The sequence below is a fragment of the Sphaeramia orbicularis genome, chromosome 8 (assembly GCF_902148855.1).
Source record: "Sphaeramia orbicularis chromosome 8, fSphaOr1.1, whole genome shotgun sequence".
Taxonomy (NCBI): Eukaryota; Metazoa; Chordata; class Actinopteri; order Kurtiformes; family Apogonidae; genus Sphaeramia; species Sphaeramia orbicularis.
This window is the reverse complement of record NC_043964.1, coordinates 5,047,907-5,073,372: the sequence shown is the minus strand read 5'-3', so window position 1 is coordinate 5,073,372 and position 25,466 is coordinate 5,047,907. Positions and strand designations below refer to the sequence as shown.

Below are 25,466 nucleotides of genomic sequence, written 5' to 3'. Positions count from 1 at the left end.
AGTAACAGTGTTGACAAAGTCGAGGCTGAACCGCTCGTTTCTTCACACCTTGAAATGATCAATGAGGATTAGCGCGGCTGCTACACCCGTCTGATGATACACTGAATAACACTGATACTCTGGGTTTTATTCAAAATTAGATTTCATCAGCCATGTGTTACTAATTTGAAACAAGTTTGTCCCAGATGACAGCCACATTAAAGCAGTCTGTAAACCCGGCAACCGGGGTAATCTTCTTGGCAATTCGGAGTTTTTTTCAGCTCCGATATTAAATAGGTCATTTAGGTCAGCACGGTACTCCTGAAAATTTAATTAGTCTGGGGTTTCGGAGATTTTGGCGTCTCATAATGGCATAATGTGGCTTCTTTTTTTTTAACCCTGACGAGAAGGAATTTCTGAAGGAAAGGGAAACTCGTGGTAACTACTGGCACAAATCATGCATATCGTTAGCCTCATTAGCATAATCGCCTAAGTCATCCATATGTGGACAAAAGTATGTGGACACATTGAGTTCAGGTGTTTCTTTTCTAACAGGGGTCTGGGATACAAAACAATAATGACTAATGTCAGAATATAGTTTTATATTATGGGATAAATATCAGTGCATTAATTAGTTTCTTAGTTTTCTTCATTTCTAGTTCTGGAGGATGAATCTGAGATGATTAGGTCAAAGATCGTGGGTGAGTCACTGAGTTAAAAGACCAAAATAATCAACAAAATGAACAGAAGTGGACAAATAATGAACAAAATGAGGAAAATAATCAAAAAAAAATGAAGAAATAATCAACAAAATAAGGAAAATAATCAACAAAATGAAGAAAATAATCAACAAAACAATGAACAAAATGAATACAATAATCAACAAAATGAACAAAATAATCAACAAAATAAGGAAAATAATCAACAAAATGAACAAAATAATCAACAAAATGAACAAAATAAAGGATTTTTTTTTTTTAAATTAACAATAATCAACAAAACGAATGAAACTGGACAAAATAATCAACAAATGAACAAAATAACCAACAAAATGAAGGAAAATAAAAAATGAACAAATAATCAGAATATAAGTTAAATAATCAACAAAATGAAGAAAATAATCAACAAAACAATGAACAAAATGAATAATCAACAAAATGAACAAAATAACCAACAAAAGGAAAATAATCAACAAAATGAACAAAATAATCAACAAAACGAACAAAATAATCAACAAATAAAAGAAAATATTCAACAAAATGAACAAAATGATCAACAAAGTGAACAAAACAATCAACAAAATGAACAAAACTGGACATAATAACAAAATGAACAAAACAGTCAAAAAAAAGAACAAAATAATCAACAAAAAAAGGAAAATAAACAACAAATGAACAAATAACTAACAAAATAAAGGAAAATAATCAACAAAATGAACAAAGTGGGAAAAAATAATCAGCAAATTGAACAAAATAATCAACAAAATTTTCAAAATAATCAACAAAACAAGTTTTAAAAAGAACAAAATAATCAACAAATCAAACATAAATTAACAAAAATGAACAAATCAATGAAAATACTGATGTTTCTAAACTATATGGACATAATATAGGGACACATCATGTCCCAGCTGTAAGATGTCCTTTTGATTTGACATAAAAACATCAATATTAATAATTAATATGATACTTACCCCATAATATAAAACTCTATTCTGACATTAGTCATTATTGTTTTGTATCCCAGAACCCTGTTAGAAAAGAAACACCTGAATCAACGTGTCCACAGACTTTTGTCCATCTGTGTATGAGGCTAACAGTTTATTTTTATATAACTGGAAATAATTTAGCAGTAATGTGTTACCTTTATGACCAGTCCACCTCACTGTCTTCTGTATAATTTTTGCACCTGTGGACCAGATGGAACGCTTTGGAGGTCTGTTTATCGGACCGCGGGCCGTATGTTTGACACCCCTGGTTTAAAGGCTTGTAGGAGACGAGTCTGGTCCACCATTAAAAAAGTGTGTCTCTAATATTTCCCCATCATGTCAAACAAGCATGAGTGCAGAGCTTATAGAAACTGATGAGTAAAAAGACCAAAATAATCAACAAAATGAACAAATAATCAACAAAATAAAACAACAAAATGAAAAAAAAAAAAAAAAAAAAATCACAATTTAACAAATAAACAACAAAATGAAAAAAAAAATCAACAAAATAACAAAAAAAAAACAAAATAAACAAAAAAAAAAAAAATCAACAAATTGAACAAAATAATCAACAAAATGAACAAAATAATCAAAAAAGTTAACAAAATGAACAAAATAATAAACAAAATAATCAACAAAATAATCAACAAAATGAACAAACAATCAAAAAAGTGAACAAAATAATCAACAAAATGAACTAAATAACCAACAAAGTGAACAAAAATGAACAAAATAATCAAAAAATGAAGAAAAATCAACAAAATGAACAATAAAATGAACAAAATAATCAACAAAATTAACAAAATAATTAACAAAATCAACAAAATAATCAACAAATTGAACACCATAATCATCAAAATCAACAAAATAATCAAAAAAGTGAACAAAAATGAACAAATAATCAACAAAATGAACAAAATAATCCACAAAATAATCAACAAATAATTTATTCAGTAATGTGTTACCTTTATGACCAGTACACTGTAACTGTCTTCTGTGTAATTTAATTGCACTTGTGGACCGATGGAACGCTTTGGAGGTCCGTTTTTCGGACCGCGGGCCATATGTTTGACACCCCTGGTTCAAAGGCTTGTAGGAGACGAGTCTGGTCCACCATTAAAAAAGTGTGTCTATAATATTTCCTCATCATGTCAAACAAGCGTGACTGCAGATCTTATAGAAACTGATGAGGTTTTTGTTACCTGGATACCGACTCCATCCAGATGCAGTTTATTACCATACCTTACCTCGGTGCACTGGCTGAATTCAAATACACTCCATGTTGTTTGATATTCCTGGGATTGTGTTCTGGGGCGGTCATGGTCGCACGCGCTTACAGCAGCTACGAGAAATGTATAAATACAAATGTACACATGTGCTCGGAACGCAAAAAAAACGCACACGCGTACGCCTTAAGTGGTTTCATGCTGCGGCATCTTAATGGTCTCCTCGGTCGTCGGAGCCAATCGAGGAGGAAAGTGTAGAGTAGAAAAGCAGGTGGGCCAAATTTTAGCCAGAGAGCATCATGGGAGACAGGTTATATCAGACAAGGACAAACACAGGATCAGCCTCTCAAACCACCCCCCCCCCCCACCACCACCACCTCAGCCCCCATACGCAATTCACCGCCTTTCCACAAAAGATCGGACACAAAACAGGGGTACGAGCTCGACAGAGGACGAGACAGGATGGAAAATTATAGAGCAGAGAAGGGGGTTGAGGAAACAAGGGGGGGGGTGGGGGGTGGGGGGGGGTTGGAAAAGAAAGCACAGATGGCCTAGGGCTACGACATGGTGGGAAGAGGAAAGAATAACTGAATAAACTAATTAGAAGGGCCGAATTTCACACACACCTCCGTCAAGTCAACACTCCCTACCGACGCTGCGGAAATCGGCTTTATTTGTAAAATCATTCTTAGGCAGAGAAACAACATTGGAGATGGAAATACTCCTTATCAAAGCCCGAGTTTCACACTTTGTTGGCTCTTGTAGCACAAAAAAAAAAAAAAAAAAAAATTGGATGGAGGGGGTGACGGCAAATAGCTTCCCACGTCAACACCAGTGTGGAAATTCAAGCAGAGTGTCAGGCTACGTTTACATGTAGACGGGTATTTTGGATATTTCGGATATTTCCCCATTTCAGTTATTAAAAAAAAAACAAAAAAACATGCACATGTGACTGTTTTTGGAAAAATCTTCATTTACATGGCCTGTAGTGTCAAGAACATGCCAAGCCTGTAGATGGCAGTGTGGTGACATGATCGAGTACCATTAACCAATCAGAATCCTGCAAAGAATCACAACAAAACATGACTTCTGTTACTTCTTCTTGGTGGTTCTTCTTGGTTCAACTGAACTTGTTTTGCTCTTTTGAAAACCTTTTTGTCTCTCACCCTCAAGCCTGAGTTTTCACACTTTGTTGGCTCTTGTAGCACAATTAAAAAAAAAAAAAAAAAACGAATTTGGATGGAGGTGGGTGACGGCAAATAGCTTCCCACATCAACGCCAGAGTGGAAATTCAAGCAGAGCGTCAGGCTACGTTTACATGTAGACAGGTATTTTGGATATTTCGGGTATTTCCCTATTTTAAAAATTTTAAATTTTAAAATTAAAAAAAAAAAAAAAAGAATTTACGGCCTATACTGTCAAGAACCTGCCAAGCCTGTAGATGGCAGTGTGGTGAGATGATCGAGTACCATTAACCAATCAGAATCCTGCGAAGAATCCCAACAAAACATTACTTCTTCTTGGTGGTTCTTCTACATTCAACTGAACTTGTTTTGCTGTTTTGAAAATGATTTGTCTCTCATCCACGAGACTTCGGCAGTTGCTCAGAACTGCAAAACAAGTCCAGCTGAACCAAGAAAAACCACTACGAAGAACGACGACCTGGACAAATGACGTCTGTCCGAGATGAGTGTTTCCCTCTGTTCATACAAAACATGAAGGTTTGCTGGAAACTCCACATTTTAGAAACTAGGGATGTCCCGATCCGATCTACAGATCTGTATCTGCTGCCAATCTGGTATTTTTTAGAAGATTGGATTGGCTTTAGTCACGAGATCGGGCCGATCCAGACCCGGTTCTGGGGGGGGGGGGTAAACGTATGTCCTGTCCCCTCAAATGAAAGTTTCTGAAGGTAGAGGAAAGGAAAATTAGCTGCAGAACAGCGGGAACTGGTAAAACATTTATAAGTTTCACTTTCACTTTATGGTCTGGTAGTGATGCACGAGTTGGGGTTTTTTTCAACTCGCGGGGTTTTTGTGGAATTATTTGACCCAACCCAACCTGTCCCACACATAAACTGACATTCTTTTGACCCGACCCACGACGAACCCACTGATCCACGCATCACTAACGTACGGCGCAGAACACACCCCATATAACACCTGGACAGACCTGTCCTTAGACACACTACAGCAGTGGTAAACATACGGCCCATGGACCAAAACCAGCCCAACAAAGGTTCTAATTTGTCCCACAGTCTGAATTTGGAAAGTACAAAAATGATACTAAAGTCTAATGCCACGTTTCCACTATGTGGTACCGGCTTGGCTTGACTCGGCCTTTTTGCGTTTCCATTATGAAAAAGGACCTGGAATCTGGTATCCGGTACTATTTTTTTTGGTATCACCTCCGCCGAGGTTCCAGGACTGGGGACCAGATACTAAAAGGTGTCGTGTACACACTGCAGACCAGCACTGGTCAGACAGTCGTCTCTGTGACCCGCCGTTTTACAAAAAACAGATGCGGAAGTTGACAGTAAATATAGCGGTAGGTGAATCCACATGATGACAGCCTGTAAAACTACACCATGGTTTGTCGAGGACGTTCAGACGTAAAAATTCAGCATGAGCTTGATGAGACAACATGCAACGAGCGAGTTTATTAGCAACTCTCTGAGCAGACAACACGGAAGTAGCGCGCCACATTGCTATGACGTCCAGGCACTGTAAAGTCGGTAGTATCCTGTAATGGAAACGGTCTCCAGAAATAGGACCTGGTACCCGAGTGGAGTCAAGCCAGTTCCACGTAGTGGAAACGCGGCAAAGGTGTCATGGTTATTTTAGTTCAGGTTCCCCATTCAGCCCAACTGTGATCTACAGTAAAATAATAGAATAATAACCTAGAAATAATGACTCCAAATTTAAATCAAAATTTCATTGTAAAAAGTCAGTATCGGATCGGTATCTGCAAAAGTTATCCTAAAAAAAATCGGATCGGAAGCAAAAAAATCCAGATTGGGACATCACTATTAGAAACCATTGTTTTCAGTGGGTGTGGCCATTGTTGTCGCATAAACAATAGGCATAAATGCAGAGAAAAATGTCCGTTTTGCCAAATACTTGGCTACGTGTAAACGCAGTGTGGTGCAATGTGGTGGAATTAGCCGGAGGCCACGATGAAGACATTAGGGGCTTGATCTGTGTATTAGCTGGAAAAGAGGACATTTCCACTTAACAAAGGAGGAGGCGATGGAGAGGAGGAGGGGTGATTTAAATTCAGTGACAAGGCTTTAAATACCAGCCGGGGATCACAGTTGTGCCCTTTGGCAAAGTAATTATTCACTCCCTTTAGAAGACGATCAGGTGTGGAGTCGCGCCGAGTCAACCAGGAGGGAGCGAAGGAGGTGTGAAATGTTACAGTTTCTCCTCTTTTCATGTAACTGAGAAGTGTTTATGCCAAAGTCTTCAGAAAAAGAAGGAGAAGGAGTGATGTGCAGAGGACTGGAATCAGCTGATGAACAGGACACCAGTGGAAGAAGAGCAGAGCTGGAAGGTCAGCGTCCATCCTCTCCATCAACGTCTCGTACCGCCTGGTTCAGGTTGTTTTTTTCTGTTCTAACCTTCAGACAGAAGCGGCCTGATCTCTGGGGGCGGAGCTTTTCCAGACAGACGCCCGGCCCAGGGGTTGATGGGAGATGAGGCGCTCATTGGGAAACTGTCCTTCAAACTGATGGAGTCTGTTTTAGTCTGGGTTTGGTTTGGGTCTTTCCTCCAAACATCCTCTGTTTGCACTGGATTCACTGATACAACCACCACAGATACTGACATATGTGTTTCTGTTTACTGTTTACTGTTACTGTTACTGTCCTCAGTCCAGGAAACAGACACGCCCTCTACGTTTAAGAAGAAGAAGAAGAAAACTGTCCTTTATGATGAAACTTAGAGTAAATATGGATCAGACTGATCTGAGGTCAGAGGAGATAGAGTCATGATACACTGAACCTCTCTCCTCCTCCTGTCTGTCCTCCTCTTGCTCCTCTATCCTCCTCCTCCTGTCTGTCCTCCTCCTCCTTCCGTCTGCTCCTCTATCCTCCTCCTCTCTCCTCTTCCTTCTGTCTGTCCTCCTCTATCCTCCTCCTCCTCTCTCTCTCTCTCCTTCTGTCTGTCTCCTCCTCTCCTCCTCCTCTCTCTCCTCTCTTTCCTTCTGTCTGTCCTCCTCTCTCCTCCTCTTCTTCTCTCCTCTCTCCTACTCCTATATCGCCTCCTCTCCTCCTCCATCCTCATTATTCTTTTATTCATACAGTTGATAGTGTTTATTCTATAGTTCCATAGAAGGTACAGGTTTATAGTATTAGTACTAACAGTTACAGTACTAGTATATGGAGTATATGCACTAGTAGTACTTGTATTTGTATACTAGTAATTAACACTTATGGGTATTTGTACTAATTATTAACACTTACGGGTATTTGTACTAATTATTGGTTGTTTTATCTTTAGTTTTAGCTTGAATTAACTGTTTGTTCGTTTCCTGTCCTTTTTGCGACTCCATCCTTTCTGACTTCATCCACTTCACATTCTGTTTGACACAGTTGGAAACACAGGTGGCCGTTACGTGGGTCACATTCACAGTTTTCTGACGTTCCCGGCGTTTCCCGATCTGACGAGTCTATCGCATGAAAAACAAGCCAAAGTTCAGACCAGAGCACGGAAACGCCTGCTGTTGTATTTTCATTCCATTGACTTACATTGACTTTAACACACATGCCTTCAAATGATCTTATTATTGTCAAACATTTTCAGGTTTTATTGTCTTTTTCTGTCAATAATCTCATATAATTTTAAGTATAATTTGCCATGAACCCTGTAAAGCCTGAACCATTAAATCATTAAACCATTAAATAAGTTTACACTCCTTCCTACTCTTTTTGAACATGTAAAATTCAGACTTGCACGTACTTGAAGATAGATTCTGTTCATTTAAATGCTATTTTGTTTCTGTCTTAATTTGCTTTGTTTTGTTTTATTTTGTTTCTTTGCATGTTTGAAATGAATAAGTAAGTAAGTAAGAAAATAAATAAATAAATAAATAAATAAAATTGACAGAAAATTCCAGTTCTTTGAAACTGGAGCCTTTATTGGTCCTTGTGAACAACCCCAAAAAAATATCAATTTCCATTTATGAGTGTCAATTTTGTATCATATTTGATCCATCGGGTCTCAATGCTCAAATATTATTATTTTGAACAAAAACATAAGAAACAGTCAGCCTTCAATAATTAGTTCAATTCTAAAAATGTACCTGTGAGAGAATAAAGAGATATTAAAAAAAAAAAAAAATAGTACTGCATAATTTTCGTGTCCTTTTGACTGCGACATGTGGAGTTTTGTATAAAATTTAATGTAAAATAATAAAATAAAAATGTGTTTTATCTGAAAAATAGTTTCTCTTTTATCTCAGTAAATATTTAGTTTTAACCCTGTAAAGCCTGAACCAATAAATCATTGACAGAAAATTCCAGTTCTTTGAAACTGGAGCCTTTATTGGTCCTTCTGAACAACCAAAAAATTAAAATAAAAAAAAATTTGCAATTTCCATGTATGAGTTTCAAATTTGTGAAAAAAAAGAAAAAAGAAAAAAAAAATCACCCTGATTATGAGGGCTTCACAACTCATGAATCAAATATGACACTTTTGGCATTAAAGGGTTATTAAAGGAACCTCCACTTTTTTTTTTTTTAATTGTCCTTAAAAGCCATAATTTGCTGTATTTGTATTCAACTCCTGCACAGTTTTAGGTTTATGTGATTAAAGTGCTTTTTGGTTTTGAGATATTCATAAATTAATTGTTGGTCATTTTTTTAAATCATAGTTGTGCGACTTTTTCTGTATCAAACTAATTCCTTGTACTTTTTCTCACCCTGTTGCTTAAAAATAACTATAAAAAAGTTGAATAATTCTGTTGTTTCTGGGAGTCGTTTCTACTTCAAAATAAAAAAGGGCCTCCGATAGTTCTGACAGCAGCCCTAAATCTACCATTCTTGGTGTGAAATGTATTTTTTTTAGGTTATACTGTGGTTTGCAGAAAGAAAGAATGCATTTGAAACCTTTGTTCTTTCTTTTTTGGTCGGTCAGTGGTTGTTACAATAGAAGTTCCACAGGAATAATATGAGGAATTACAGGTGCTTCTGTGAAACTGGGTTTATTTTGGTATCTGACACTTTTCCAGCGTTTTAGACCCAATAATAAAAGGTAAATGTAGACATATTCCCCCAGGATGGACCTAATGACGACCCAGATAAATGCAAAAACAATGCCAGTTCAAACCACGCTGTCCCACTGTATACGAAGATGATTTATAGACATTTCAGTCTGGAAAAAAAAAAAAAAAGTTTTCCTGTACAGTTTGTCACTATCATGCACATGAACACTTTGAGTGACATTTCAACATTCAGGAATACAGATTTTAATCCAATTACAGTACAAAATAACTAAAAAAAAAAATCCGTAGAAAAAAACTACTGAAAATTTTTTTGTCGAAAATTTTAAAAATCTGTTAAAAAAAAAAAGAATTGAAAATTTGTAGCAAAAAAAAAATAAAAATCTGTAAAAAGATTTAAAAGTTCTAGTACAAAATAAAATAAACTATATAAAAATAATGGAAAAATTTGAGTACAAAATTTAAAAAAAAAAAAAAATTGAAAATAGCAAGAAATGAACTTAAATTAGCAATTAGTGAAGTAAACATAGGCCTTTCGTGAGTACGTATCATATATGATACAAGGGACATTAAAGGGTTAACATACGCAGATTAGCATGGAGCCCATATGGTCGAGGGGACGACAACGAGGACAAAGACGACGAATACGAAGATGACGACAACATGGACAGAAACAACATAAATGATGATGACAACTAGGAGGAAGACAACAAAGCGGATGACAACGATAAAGGACAAAAACAACAAAGATGATGAGTGTGAAGACAACAATGACGACTACAAAGATGACCGCGACAACAACTGCAAAGACGACCATGACAACAATGACGAAGACTACAAAGAAAACCACAACAATGACTAAAAAGACAACTGTGACAACAATGACGATGCGAACAAAGACGACCACAACAACAACAACAAAGACGACCACGACAACAACGATAACTACAGAGACGACCGTGACAACAATGATGACGACGACGACATCAAAGACGACCGCGACAACAACGACGACTATAAAGGCAACTGCCACAACAATGATGACGACTACAAAGACCCTGGACACGGCGCCTGGCCAACACCTCATATCCATCAAAGTCAGAGTTCATCATTTCTCGTGATATCTGCGTTTATTCGTCATCAGGGCCTTGAGTCTCCTACATGTGGAACCAGATTCCTGTGGTCGTTATGTAAGTTCCACTGAAACGCTCCGGTCTGTTTCTGCTGACGGTCCAGTCTTCGCTACCGCGGGGCTGTTGCTTGATAAGCCAAACTGAGTTGGGGGGGGCCCTCGTTATCTTTGGGCTGTTCCGTAGATACCGACCCCCTCCCACACAGCCAGTATTCCCTCCCCGGGCCTGTCATGACGGCGCCGGGCTCGCATCGTTATCGGCGTTCGAACCGACGATGTGCAGACTCAGCCTCCATCCGTCTTCATCCACTTCCTCTTCCTCGTCTTATTTTAACGCTATTTTCTCTTGTTTTATGAAAATAAAACAGCAAAGTCTGGAGTTAGAGGCTTTATCTTCCAACCCTCTGAAAACAGACGAGTCATGTCTGGGACCTGGAGGTTCTCCAAGACCAGGACTACACTGCATCCACAGGAGGAACGGGTATTTACCAGAGAAAACTCATGTTGGTTCAGGTTCCACATTCAGCCAAATTTCATCTGAAGTGGATCAGATCTGTAAAATAATATCATAATAACTTATAAATAATGACAAACCTGCATTTTCCTCTGTTTTAGTGCAAAAAAAGTATAATTACAGTACAAAAATATTTATATTTACAAACTATCCTCTCACAAAAACATGAATAACCTGAAATTTCTTGGGAAAAAATAAGTGTAATTTCAACAAAATTATATCTAATATTAATGCACGGGTTCCACATTCAGTCCAATATGATCTAAAGTGGATCAAACCACAAAAATAATATAACCTGTAAATACTGAACCCACATTTTCTCTTTTTTAGTGCAAAGAAAAGTAAAATTACAACATAAAGTATTTACATTTACAAACTATCTCTTCATAAAAACATGAAAAACCTGAAATTTCTTAAGAAAAACAAGTGTGAGTTCAACAATATCATGTCCCTGCTTAACATAACTCATCTTATCTGATCTTAAATATTTTATCTTAAATTATCTTAAGCTATCTTATCTTCCTTACCTTAACTCATCTTATCTGATCTTAAATTATTTATTATCTTATCTTAAGCTATCTTATCTTCCTTACCTTAACTCATCTTAACTGATCTTAAATTATTTTATCTTAAATTATCTTAACTTACCATGTCTTAAGCTATCTTATCTCCCTTACCTTAACTCATGTTACTGTATCTTATCTTGTTTTGTCTTATTTTAAATTATCATATCTATTATATCTTATCTTAAATAATTTCATTTTAAATTATCTTATCATATGTTATCTTAAGTTATCATCTTCCTTACCTTAAAACATCTTAACTTAAATGATTGTATCTTAAATTATCTTATCTTACCTTATCATAACTTTCATCTCATCTTATCTCATCTCATCTCATCTTATCTTATCGGATCTAGAAATGCACAAAACATTTTGTAACAGACTATTGTTAAAAGTGCACTTAATTTTCTTTAGACATTTCATTTTGTTCATATTTGTTCAGGTTATTCACACTTTAATGTTAAAGGATAGTTTGTAAATGTAAATATTTTTCAGAATTCAATGTTTTTGGGGTTTTTTTACACTAAAACAAAGAGGAAAAAATTGGAGTTGTCATTATTTATTGGCACAATTTATTTATTTTTTCCACATTAAACCAAGAACAAGTCATTATTTAGAGTTAATTATGCTATTATTGTACTTTCGATCATATTAGTTTGTATGAGGAACGTGGAACTAAAACCAGTTGGACTCCTTGACAGTTTATATCTTCAGTGTAGTTTTTGCTTTGAAGGGCCGTACTGGACCCCTTTTGTGGGGCTGTTTTGGTCCGGGGGGCCGTATGTTTGACCCCCCCCATCTGTAACGCTGCATTAGTAAACTCCCAGTCCACAAAGTAAAATACAACCAGTCGACAAAGACAACAGTGAGGGGTTTTAGTCTGAAGACAAACCAACAACAGCGTCCGGGTTTCTTTAAATGACAGAGTTTGACCGCTGTCCTTCTGGAAAATGTCACTAAACCTTTCACCTGCACCCACTCCTTTATTGGTGCCGATGAGGTGAGAGCGGCGGCCGGACTTTCCCCGTTTACAGCTCAGTAAAAAGGAAAAAAAGCTACGACCGAGAGCGACGAAGGTAATTGGGAGACCAGACTTTTAATGTGACCTCTGAATGACAACGGATCCACGGCGCAGTGAGTCCACGGCTGACATTTGAGGAAATTAAGGGATCACAGACGGCTGTTGATTAATTTCCTCACATATTAAAGACCAAAAAAAAGGGAAAAAGGGAAAAAGCTAATTGTACCTTAGCACTCCTCCACAAGGCACAAACGGAATATTTACATGAAAAAAAAAATTAAAAATTAGAATGAAAGGGGATTAACAGGAAAATATAAAGTAGTATTCAGAGTTCGTTTCCCCGGAAAGTTCAGACTCTTTTTTTGGTGTGATCCAGGTTATTATCGTTAACGAAAACTAACGAAATGACGAAAACTAGAATTGTAAAAAACCTTTTCATTAACTGAAATAAATAAAAACTATAATTAAAAGAAAAAACGATAACTAACTGAAACTGTATTGTGTGCTTTCCAAACTAACTGAAACAGAGAAAATTCTGGGTAAAATTCCCTTCGTTTTTGTCTTTGTCAGTGTCGGATGATATGAAATCGATTTATTTTCCCTCAAGTAATTTTAGCTGCTGGCACCATATGATATTTAACGGTCCGTCACTTCTCGTCACTTGTGGTTTCCAGTCGTCTTCTGGTCCCCACTCTACCTGGAAACATGGAGACTAAAGTTGGGAGAAAGCAGCAGAGTCCTGTCTGGAATTTATTGAATACGACCGACAGAGAAGAGAAAAGAGACGACTAAACTAAAATTAATACTGAAATTAAACTAAAACTAAGCATTTAGAAAAAAACAAAAACTAATAAAAACTAGCAAAGCTCTAAAAGCTAATTAAAACTAAATGAATTAAAGAAAAAAAAAGTCAAAATAATAAAACTAAACTATAATAAAAAATCCAAAACTATTAGAACCTTGGTGTGAATACAAACATGCGAACTCTGATTCAAATCAAACAAGTGGACCCAGCCCACCTTTTCTAGGTGGTCTGGGTCTGTTTCCAAACGGACTCTGGGCCGGTTCACTTCTGGTGGGAATAGAACCGGGCCTCCAGCCCAAACAAACCAAAGAATCTTGCGCCTTTTTGTACTTGACGAGCCACCGTAGCCTCTGGAAGTATCCGAGCCTCATGGGTAATCAGAGCTGACAGCAGCAGCCATGAGCCGTGGACAGACGTGGACCAATGAGGACACTGAATGTGTCACTGATGTTTGGTCACATGACCATTTAACCAAACTGGCTCCAATCAGCTGTTTCTTACACAGTTCACATTATTTTGTAAATTTGTGTCTGTAAAAATAAAACACATATTCCAAAATGATAACTGTGTGTAGGACCTCCACGTCTGTTTTCATCAACACCGGCCGTCTCCGATTCACCCCGCCCCGACTTTTCTGTCCAATGCCAGCGCAGTTCGTCACATGAGTGCTTCTCTTTACACATTTGGTCCGCTAGCAAAAAAGTGTATTGAGAATCCGACCCAAATGAAAAAAATAAAGTACGCATTCGATCCGAATCAAATAAGCGAACCAAAGGACTTTTCAGATGTGAATACACCCAGAGTCACTACGAGAGTAGGGCTGTCGGAAATAACGGTTTCTGCAATATATCACAATATTTCATGTCACAATACTGTATCATTATTAAACATCGATATGAAGGGTCTGGGTCCAGATTTAGAACCACAAATTGAAAGTGGTCTGGGTCAGATTTAGAACCACAAATGAAAGTGGTCTGGGTCCGATTTAGGACCACAAATGAAAGTGGTCTGGGTCAGATTTAGAACCACAAATGAAAGTGGTCTGGGTCAGATTTAGGACCACATATGAAAGTGGTCTGGGTCAGATTTAGGACCGCATATGAAAGTGGTCTGGGTCAGATTTAGGACCGCATATGAAAGTGTCTGGGTCAGATTTAGGACCGCATATGAAAGTGGTCTGGGTCAGATTTAGGACCGCATATGAAAGTGGTCTGGGTCAGATTTAGAACCACAAATGAAAGTGGTCTGGGTCAGATTTAGACCACAAATGAAAGTGGTCTGGGTCAGATTTAGAACCACAAAATGAAAGTGGTCTGGGTCAGATTTAGACACCACAAATGAAAGTGGTCTGGGTCAGATTTAGGACCGCATATGAAAGTGGTCTGGGTCAGATTTAGGACCGCATATGAAAGTGGTCTGGGTCAGATTTAGAACCACAAATGAAAGTGGTCTGGGGTCAGATTTAGAACCACAAATGAAAGTGGTCTGGGTCCAGATTTAGAACCACAAATGAAAGGGTCTGGGTCAGATTTTAGGACCGCATATGAAAGTGGTCTGGGTCAGATTTAGGACCGCATATGAAAGTGGTCTGGGTCAGATTTAGAACCACAAATGAAAGTGGTCTGGGTCAGATTTGGACCACATATGAAAGTGGTCTGGTCAGATTTAGGACCACAAATGAAAGTGGTCTGGGTCAGATTTAGAACCACAAATGAAAGTGGTCCTGGTCAGATTTAGAACCCACAATGAAAGTGGTCTGGGTCAGATTTAGGACCGCCTATGAAAGTGTCTGGGTCAGATTTAGGACCGCATAGAAGTGGTCTGGGTCAGATTTAGAACCACAAATGAAAGTGGTCTGGGTCAGATTTAGAACCACAAATGAAAGTGGTCTGGGTCAGATTTAGAACCACAAATGAAAGTGGGTCTGGGTCAGATTTAGGACCGCATATGAAAGTGGTCTGGGTCAGATTTAGGACCGCATATGAAAGTGGTTCTGGGTTCAGATTAGAACCACAAATGAAAGTGGTCTGGGTCAGATTTAGGACCACATAGAAAGTGGTCATGGGTCAGATTTAGGACCGCATATGAAAGTGGTCTGGGTCAGATTTAGGACCACATATGAAAGTGGTCTGGGTCAGATTTAGGACCGCATATGAAAAGTGGTCTGGGTCAGATTTAGAACCACAAATGAAAGTGGTCTGGGTCAGATTTAGGACCGCATATGAAAGTGGTCTGGGTCAGATTTAGGACCGCATATGAAAGTGGTCTGGGTCAGATTTTAGAACCACAAATGAAAGTGGTCTGGGTCAGATTTAGGGACCGCATATGAAAGTGGTCTGGGTCAGATTTAGAACCACAAATGAAAGGGTCTGGGTCAGATTTAGGATCACCTATGAAGTGGTCTGGGTCAGATTACTGCTGTTCAAACTGTAACAGATTAGATACAGGTCACATATGGGTTAAAACAAATCGGACTTGGCACACAATTTACCTGCATCTGAACGTAGGCTGATACGTATGTGAACCTTACCTGAATCATGTCCCAGGGGGTTAAAGGTTAAAGGCCTTTTTTTCTTAGGTCAGTTCAACCTTTGGATCAGACAGAAGGAACTGAATCAGTCCTGACACACAGACTGTAATCCATCTGCGTTTTATCCTTTTGAACACAGCTCAGACTCATCTATAGATGAGAACAGGCGGATGTGTGCGTGTGCACGTGGACCAGAGCGATCATCCAACACCAACACAACAAACAGTGATGAGTGAAGGCTGATAATGAAGCTCTGAGCTGGCCGGTAAACAGTGTGTGGAACATGTGAGATGATGCATACATGAATATCACATCAGCGTAGTCATGCAGAATCTGGTTTACATGGACAACACACGCAGATCTGGATCCTCAGACCCCTGTTTACACCACACATACTCAGATCCCCAGTTACTCATTACTGCTGGCTGTTTGGATAATAGGGTATTTAATCAGTACCGTGGCCAAAAAAAAAAAAAAAAAAACACACTTTGTAATTAATCTGTCTGAGGCTGCGTTCAGAGCTGAAGGAAAATATGATGTTTTCACCCATATGTGACCTGGATCTGATCTGTTTAAAGACACTTTGACCAGCACTAATCTGACCTGGACCACTTTCATATGTGGTCCTAAATCTGACCCAGACCACTTTCGTATGTGGTCCTAAATCTGACCCAGACCACTTCGTATGTGGTCCTAAATCTGATACATATCTGAAATTTTGCAATGTGACTTCAGTCTGAACGGCCAGGTCGCATTTATCCGACCTTTACGTCAGTGAAATGTGAGAAACGTCACAGTTCTGCGTCCCAGGAGTGTTACTTCTGTAACACAGTGTGTGTCTGCGTGGTCTTGTATGCCATCAGGACCTCTTTAGTTCATGTGGGTCACTTCAGGACCCTCTTTAGTCATGTGGGGTCACTTCAGGACCTCTTTAGTTCATGTGGGTCACTTCAGGACCTCTTTAGTTCATGTGGGTCACTTCAGGACCTCTTTAATTCATGTGGGTCACTTCAGGGTCACATTCAGTTCAGACTCAAACTGATAGAAGTCGCATTTAATGTGGAACATGAACAAGCGGGACACAAAAAAAAATCTGCTATTCTGTCTTCACTGGTGTTTGTGAACCAGCTGTACAGATGCTAAACAGTTCTTCAAAGAAAAACACCCAGGAAGCTTCTTTGCTGTTTCGGATATTTCCTAGATGACTGTAAAACTGTACATACGAAAACAAAATGTACCTTACCATCATGTAACTTTCATTTTTTATGAGTAAAAAACACGTGTAGAACATTAAACAATCTATCAGTGCTTTGTTTATGTAATTCATACACAACATTCACTTATCGTGAGCTACAGTTCCAAATACAAAAAAAGTCAGCTAATGATAGCGATTAGCATGATGCTAAAATACATGGAAAATCCCATATGTATGCTAACGCTATTAGCGTCTTCTGTTAATGCACAAAAATAGAAATATTAAGCAACACAAGGAGCTCAGCCGACTAAGTACAGTGATGGTAACATCTTCATATATAACAATACTCACACAGACAGATGTTTTTGTCGTGCCAAAAAACAGGTAAGTGGTCTGTAACTGTAACCAAACTGACAAGACTTCTCTAGCAGTAGGCCACTACAGTAGCTCTGAACGGACAAAAAGCACAAACCCAAACTGAGTTATCTGTGTCCACCAGGGGGCAGCACACACATTTCACCAAAAAACTCTGAATTCTGCGTTAGAACCTGCTGTGTGAACGTAGCCTCTGACACCAAGGATATAAACCACATAAACACTTCATCCTTTACGACAAATATTTGCTTTAATTGAAGAAAAGGACAGAAAGTGTAACGTAAACAGAATGAAACATGTTCCAGTTTTCAAGGACAGAACTGTCAAAGGTTTCATCATCAACAGGATGAAAGTGTTCCATCCAAACGCTCCTTTTCTGAAGAACAGCCTGTGATTATACCACAGCTTTAAAGTAACCTACACCAGCCTTTGAACCAACCTAATCCACATCACACATGTCGACACCTTCATGGGATCAGATTTTATTTAGACTCTGCAACGTCTGCACGTCTTGCCCTTTTCTGTCCTGAACAACCTGCACACAGCTGCTTAAGAATACACACGAGTTCAGGGAATGCACAACGGACTCTGAACACAAGCAGCTCCAGTGGATGGACTTACAGACCCACCTCCACAGACCCCACCACCACAGACCCCACCCTCAAGGCCCCAGCCTCTACAGACCCACCACACAGACGACCTTACAGACCCCACCTCACAGACCCCCCCTCCACAGACCCCCCCTCACAGACCCACCTCCACAGACCCACCACCACAGACCCCACCTCACAGACCGCACCTCTACAGACCCCACCTCCACAGACCCCACCTCTACAGACCCCACCTCCACAGACCCCCACCTCACAGACCGCACCTCCACAGACCATACCTCCAGAGACCCCACCTCCACGACCCCACCCTCACAGACCCCACCTCCACATGACCCCACCTCCACAGACCCCCCCCTCACAGACCGCACCTCTACAGACCATACCTCCAGAGACCCCACCTCCAAAGGCCCCACCTTCAACTTCATAGACCCCACCCTCAAAGACCCCACCCCTACAGACCCCACCTCCACAGACCCCACCCCTACAGACCCCACACTCACAGACCCCACCTCTACAGACCATACCTCCAGAGACTCCACCTTTACAGACCCCACCTCCACAGACCCCCCCCCGCGACCCCAACTCTACAGACCCCACCTTTATAGACCCCATCTGTAAAATACAACCCCCTGGAATTCAAACCCGGTGGGAGCTCCTGCCGTGGCTTTAAACGTCCCTTTCACATGGCGACCTCCACCTTAAACAATCTGAACCCACCCCTAGAACGTCTGTTTTGGCTTTGAAATAATTGATTATTGAGGTTCCATGGCCAGAGTGTTCTAATTCTGCACCGGACGCCTCCTGCGTTATGATGATTAATGGAGGACTCTGCAGACGTTGGCTCATTGGCTTCAGGTGGTTTTCAGGACGAACCATAGTGTCTACGATACTGGAGGAGTTTACACGACAATTTTGTGATTTATTATTCATTTTTTGTTCATTTTGTTGGGTATTTTCTTTCTTTCTTTCTTTCTTTTTCATTTTTGTGACATTTTTCACTACAGACCCTCTGAACGTCCAAATGGTCATATCTGATGACCATGAAAAGACAAATAACTGCATTTTAAACCAATTATTTCAACATATTTTTTCATTTTTGTTCAGTTTGTGGGTTTTTTTTTGTTCATTTTATTTACTATTTGGTTGATATATTATTCATTTTTGTTCATTTTGTTGGCTACTTCAATCAATTTTCTTTCATTTTTGTTACATTTTTCACTACAGAGCCACTGAACGTCTCAATGAGTCACTTATTTTATACATTTTTTATACATTTTTGTCACTGTTAGTTATTTTGCTTTTTTTTCCACATTTTGTTGCTCTTTTAAAGTTTTTTTCTTCAATTTTGTTCAGTTTGGTGGTTTATTTCGTGAATTTTACTTACTATTTTGTTGATTTATATTAATTTTAAAAAAATTTTGTTGGCTACTTTAATTCATTTTCTTTCATTTTTTGTAAAATTTTTCACTATGGAGCCTCTGAATGCCAAATGAATCCCTCATTTATACAATTTTTTATTCAATTTATTAATTTTTGTTCATTTTGTTAGTTTATTTTTTCCACATTTTGTTGCCATCTTTTATTGTTATTTCTTAAACTTTGTCAGTTTTGTGGTTCATTTTCTTCATTTCACTTATTATTTTGTTAATTTATTTTTCATTTTCGTTCGTTTTGTTGGCTAGTTTTCAGGCATTTTCCTTCATTTTGTTAACATTTCCACTATGAAGCCTCAGAACGTCCAAATGGGTCTAATCTGATGACCATGAAAAGACGAATAACTGCATTTTAAAATACCAATTATTTCAACATATTTTTTTCAGTTTTGTATAGTTTGTGGTTTATTTCATTCATTTCACTTATTATTGTGTTAATTTATTATTCATTTTTGTTCATTTTATTGGATATTTTAATGAATTTTCCTTCATTTTTGTTAAAAATTTTCAACTATGGAGCCTCTGAACGTCCAAATGGGTCATATCTGATGACCATGAAAAAGATGAATAATTGCATTTTACACCAATTATTTCCATGGATTGATAGGATTAGTGGATCAACAGGTATTAAACAGTTTAGATCAGTCGATGCTTTTGTTTTTTGCAGGTCTTTAAGGGTTAAAATACTGGCTCTAAACACTAATGATAACACCTGTTGGACTGATATTGATGGAAAAAGGTCTAAAATTGAGCTAAAACTCCGTCAAAAAACGTTCATAAATCAGCTTCATGAACCCTGCACATACCCTGTCGGAGCCCCTCCCCTTTTATACCACCCGTCCAATCACAGTCGCAGCTGCAGTGGAAGGCCAATTCTTTTCACACTGAGGGATTTCTTTGTGCATCAAACAAGTCAGGTCCTGGAATTATGACCCGGGTCAAAGCTCCAGATGAAACGCCCAGCCTCGACCTCCGCCGCCGTCGCTAAATTCACTTTCCACCCCCCCTTCGCCTCCACGCCTTCCTTGACTCTCGTTGACCCTTCCACCTTGGGAGGGATGAGTTATTCGGCGGCGCAGCCATCAGCCGCAGCCGTAACTTTAAACAGCTGACCTTAGCGCCTTCTGCGTTTGCAGCTAGCGGCGGCGGCGGCTATTGATGGCGGCTCTTTAACATGGTTCTGTTGTCTACGCCCCAGGCACCAGGAAATAAATCAACGTACCCGTGTCTTCTTACCCCCTCCTACACGCTCCACAATGCAGGGAGGGATGATGGGTAACCGGGGTCAGGGGCAAAGGGCCCCTGCGGTCACTATGGATACACAAAGTGACATGTCAGGCCCCGGAACATGTATAAATGTGATCTACGGCTCACACACACACACCTGATTGGACGGAAACGAGTGTGTCCGTTATATTACAGATGCATTCATGTCAACACCACACACACACACACCACATAAATCAAATGCCTTGACATGTACTTGTACATATGAGTCATAGCATAGATCTGGGGGTGTCAAACATACGGCTCTCAGACCTACACTGGTACAAAGAGCCTAAAATGGCACTGAAGGTATAATTGATTGATTGATTGACTGATTGAATCTTTATATAATAATAATAATAATAATAATTAATAATAATAAAAATAATAATAATCATAATAATAATAATTAATAATAATAATATAATAATAATAATATTATTATTATTATTATTATTATTATTATTATATTATTATTATTATATGTAGAAATGTTCCACTGATAGAACCTGTACAGTCCATGTATTGTCATGTGCAGACCAAGGTTCTAATAGTTTGGATTTTCATTATAGTTTAGTTTTAATTTAATTTTGACTTTTTTTTCTCTATTCATTTCGTTTTAATTCGTTTTTTAGAGCAGGTTGCTAGTTTTTATTAGTTTTCATTTTTTCTAAATGCTTAGTTTTAGTTTAGTTTAGTATTAATTTTAGTTTTGTCGTCTCTTTTCTCTTCTTCTCCGTCATCATATTCAAATAAATCCCAGACAGGACTCTGCTGCTTTCTCCCAACTTTAGTCTCCATGTTTCCAGGTAGAGTGGGGACCAGAAGACGACTGGAAACCACAAGTGACAGACCGTCAAGTGTCGTATGGTGCCGCTGGATAAAATTGCTAGAGGGAAAAAAATCGCTTTCATATCAGTCTGACATTGACAAAGACGAAAACTAAGGGAATTTTATCCATAATTTTTATACGTTTTAGGTAGTTTTGTAAGCACACTATACAGTTTCAGTTAGTTATCTTTTTTTTTTTTTTTAATTATAGTTTTTATTTATTTCAGTTAATGAAAATGTTTTTTTACAATTCTAGTTTTCGTTAGTTTTTTGTTAACGATAATAACCTTGGTGCAGACAGTGTTTGAAGTAGAACTGACACTAATATTCCTCTGGAGTCAAAACCATCCAAACCTGGAATTATTCTGGAACCATTTGACTTGTAGACCAGCGTTATTATTTGTTACTATGTTAATACTGTACTGGTCCTGCCCACTGTGGATCATACTGGTCTGAATGTGGAACCTGAACTCAAACCAGTTCATTGTTAATATCTTGTGTTTAATTTTTGCGCTGAAGGGCCAGTTCTGTCCACGTGCCGTATGTTTGACACCTCTGGCATAGACAGTGACGTGCAGAAACACTTGATAAGCCAGTAGTGTGTAGGTGGAGATTAAAGGAGGGAGGGGTGGGTGATGGGGGCGGGGTGGGGGGGGCGTAGGATGAGGGCGGGGAAGTGGATGTTTTATGAGGCCCTTAACATTTACTTCCCCGGTGTTTCAATCCGCCGTGTCTATTAAGGACGGCTGCTCCTCCATACGTGTTCCCCATCCATCAAAGATGCAGAGATGCAGGGCCTGGCGCTGAGGACAGCTGGATATGATGGAGGGGGGGGCGGGGGGGTAGGGGGGGGGTGCTACGAGGGAGTGGAACGCTGAGGAATGAGGGAAAAAAAAGGGTCCACCAAGCGAAATACAGTCAGAGGCAGAGAATGGCCACGGAAAAACGCTTTCAGGTACAAACAACATGGACGAAGATGAGTTAGGCGCAAACAGCTGAAGCAGCGTTTAGTCCACGGACGTGCTTTGTTCAAGGTGGGCTGTTGGTCCCTTTGGCGCCCGCACGAAGTCTGAAAAGCCACCGAGTTGTAACTCTACGCAATAAGCAAACACACGCCGCCTGCCCAACAACGTTTTTATGAGGAGCAGTGAAGTCAAACAAGCCATAAATAAAAAGACCCTGAGAAAATAGATGAGGTCTACATTGGGAAGGGGGGGGGGGGTGACACCAGGACTGGAAAAATCCTTCATGTTAGTTCAGGTTCCACATTCAGCCTCATTCAACGTCAAATGGACCAGACCACTTGGGGCGGTTAGAAAATATTGGTTCTGCAATATATCATGATACTTCATTCCCACAATACTGTATCGATATTAAAAAGTACTGTATCGATATTTTTAGGTATTTATTCAAATGCAGATATGGTGGAGGTTTATTTCACTTTGCTTAGTGAGTTTGTTTGTTTGTTTGTTTGTTAGCAACTTTACAGGAAACTATTCCACCCATCTTTCCCAAATCTTCCCACAGATAGGCCTAGGCCCTGGGACCAACCCATTACATTTTGGGCCAAGTAGGCCAAAGTTCAAGGTCACAGCAAGGTCACAAAATCTACAATTTTCCTATCTCGCATCATTGAGCAATTTTCAAAAATTCATAAAAAATCCAAAACGACTCCGATTAAGCCTCCAATTTGATCCACCTGTAGCTTCTAACAATACCTTGTGTCTGGCACAGAATTGTCCACATCCACTGTGGAATGTGGACTCTGTGGACATTTACATTCATCTGGGTTTGTCTGTCTGTTAGCCAGATAACTCAAACAGTTATGGATGGATTTTGATGAAATTTTCAGGAAATGTTGATACTGGCACAAGGAAGAATGATTAAATTTTGGTGGTGATCACGGGGGGGGGGGGGGGGGGGGGGGGGGGCTGATCTGCCTTGGCAGAAGTTTACGCTCTCTGAGTACTTTTCAAGTTGTTTTTTGGTTTTCTTTATTGTTTCTATCTTATTTATAATTATTTAACACTATTTTATTAAATAATGGTTATTTGAAGCATCCTAAAAGCACTTTTTTCTGTCTGAGAGGCAGATGGTAGTTCCTTTGGAAACTAGGAGAATTAAAAAAAAATATTGTGATATAGCATTCGATCCTGTTCTGAAATAAAACTGTGTTTAGTATTTGTGCATATTTCTGGTGTAATTCAATCCTTCCAGGAAATAATCTTTAAAAAAAACAAAAAACAAACAAAACATTGGCTTTTTAACAGTGTCATGATATATTGTGATATTGTATCGTGATCCTAGTATTGTGATTTGTATCTTATCACCAGATTCTTGCTAATACACAGCCCTACGGACCACATAATACAGAACAGAGCAGAACTACCACAATAACAGAACCACCATTTTTTCTAGTTTGGTGGTCCCCTTCCTCTTTAATTAACCCTTTCATGACTGACATCCAAATTTGTCAGTTCACTTTCCAAAGGGTTCTGTTTTGTTTGATTTATATTTTACAACCTTTATTTAACCAGAAAAAAAAAAAAAAAAACTCATTGAGATTAAAATCTATTTTTCAACAGTGTCCTGGCAAAGACAGCAGCAGAAGTTACACAAAATGGAAATCACAGCCGTACGTCCACACTCATGTACATAAACACAATGAAAGTCAGCGCTAAAAACAGACTAAAAACTGATAAGAACATACATATAAAACATCACCATTATTTTAAAAGGTACTAAAAGTAGAACAACAATGTTCCTTAAAAGTATCTCAAAGCTGAACCCAGTTCAATCAATTGGAAAACATTTACATTTGTCCTTTTTCCATTGATTTAAAATGACTTTGAATGGATTAAATTAGACCAGTTCCTTCAATCTAATGTCCAAAGGTAATATTCTCCAAACCACATGGGGGCAGTGTCTACAGACCCTCAGCAATATATGAATGTTCTTCTTAATGTAACTTTTAGAAAATTATTAAAGACTTTATAGGCGAAAAAAAAAAGCCCTTCCATTGGCTGCAGTGGGATGATAATCCACCAGGGGGCAGAAAACTTGCATCGGGTCATAAGGCGAAGACACATTAACCCGATTTCTGGCGGTCGGATGTCATCGGTCAGTCTGCCGAGGTCGGTGACATGAGTCTGTTCGACGTGTTCCGTGCGATCGGCTGTCGTTAATGCCGTCTCCAGTCTTTTCAGTTGATTCAACATGTGTAATCGTCCACTACCCGTCGTTCAGTCAGATCAATCTGATTGGTGGAGGGGAAGCACTGAACTAGGGAATGAGTGAAGGAGAAGTTTCCATGCGACTCCAGCTCTGCCAAAGTACCTCACACAATTATTGTTTTCTGTAATGGTCCATTCACTGCTCAGATCGGATCTGAAGGAGTGACAGTCAGTGTTGACTACGGACTTCATTCATTCCATGAAGTCAACACTGCTAGCATTGTTAGCATAGTGCGGTTTCTCGTCAGTTTTCACCTGCGACATCTTTCTTCTTCCACCAGTAGAAGCCCTAGAGCTGCTAGCACCCGGATCTTCTTATTGCTATCCATCTGTTCAAAAAGTACAACACCACCAACCCTTCTGGACTACTCAAAACTCTACAACTCTGACAACGACTGATGACAACAAGCTCCGTGTTTTGGTCTACAGGGATGTTCTGTCATTTCTGAGTTTAGGTCTCACGCAAGCGCAGAACGTGCGCTGAAGTCGGTAGTTGATTTGTGTTCTTCACATTTTTTTGACTGCGTCGGGGAGACGGGAGCCGACTGACCCGTTGGGCTACATTTTCTGGTGACGGTCAGCAGTCGGGTTAGTGTGTCTTCACCTTAATACAACAGGTTTTTAAAGAAAGTACTGATCTTGTTGATTGGACAGAGGCCTCAGAACCGGGTGTAGCAAACATGATACAAATGTTTTGTGTGGAATTTTTGCACATTCATAGTTAGGGTGGGGGAAAAAAATGATTTGATCGATTTTGCATTGATTTCATTTTGCATAATTGACTAATAGTGAATGAGATCGATTTTTCAGAGCAGGACCCGCGAG

General features: G+C 39.0%; 1 long non-coding RNA gene across 1 annotated transcript; it reads right to left on the bottom strand.

The window, feature by feature from the left end:
• Positions 1–4,445: 4,445 nt before the first annotated feature.
• Positions 4,446–24,249, bottom strand: LOC115424667 (uncharacterized). The gene is made up of 3 exons (XR_003936120.1): positions 24,115–24,249; positions 16,292–16,295; positions 4,446–4,460 (listed from the first exon to the last, which is right to left on the bottom strand). It is a non-coding gene; the product is annotated as an uncharacterized LOC115424667 (long non-coding RNA).
• Positions 24,250–25,466: the final 1,217 nt, after the last annotated feature.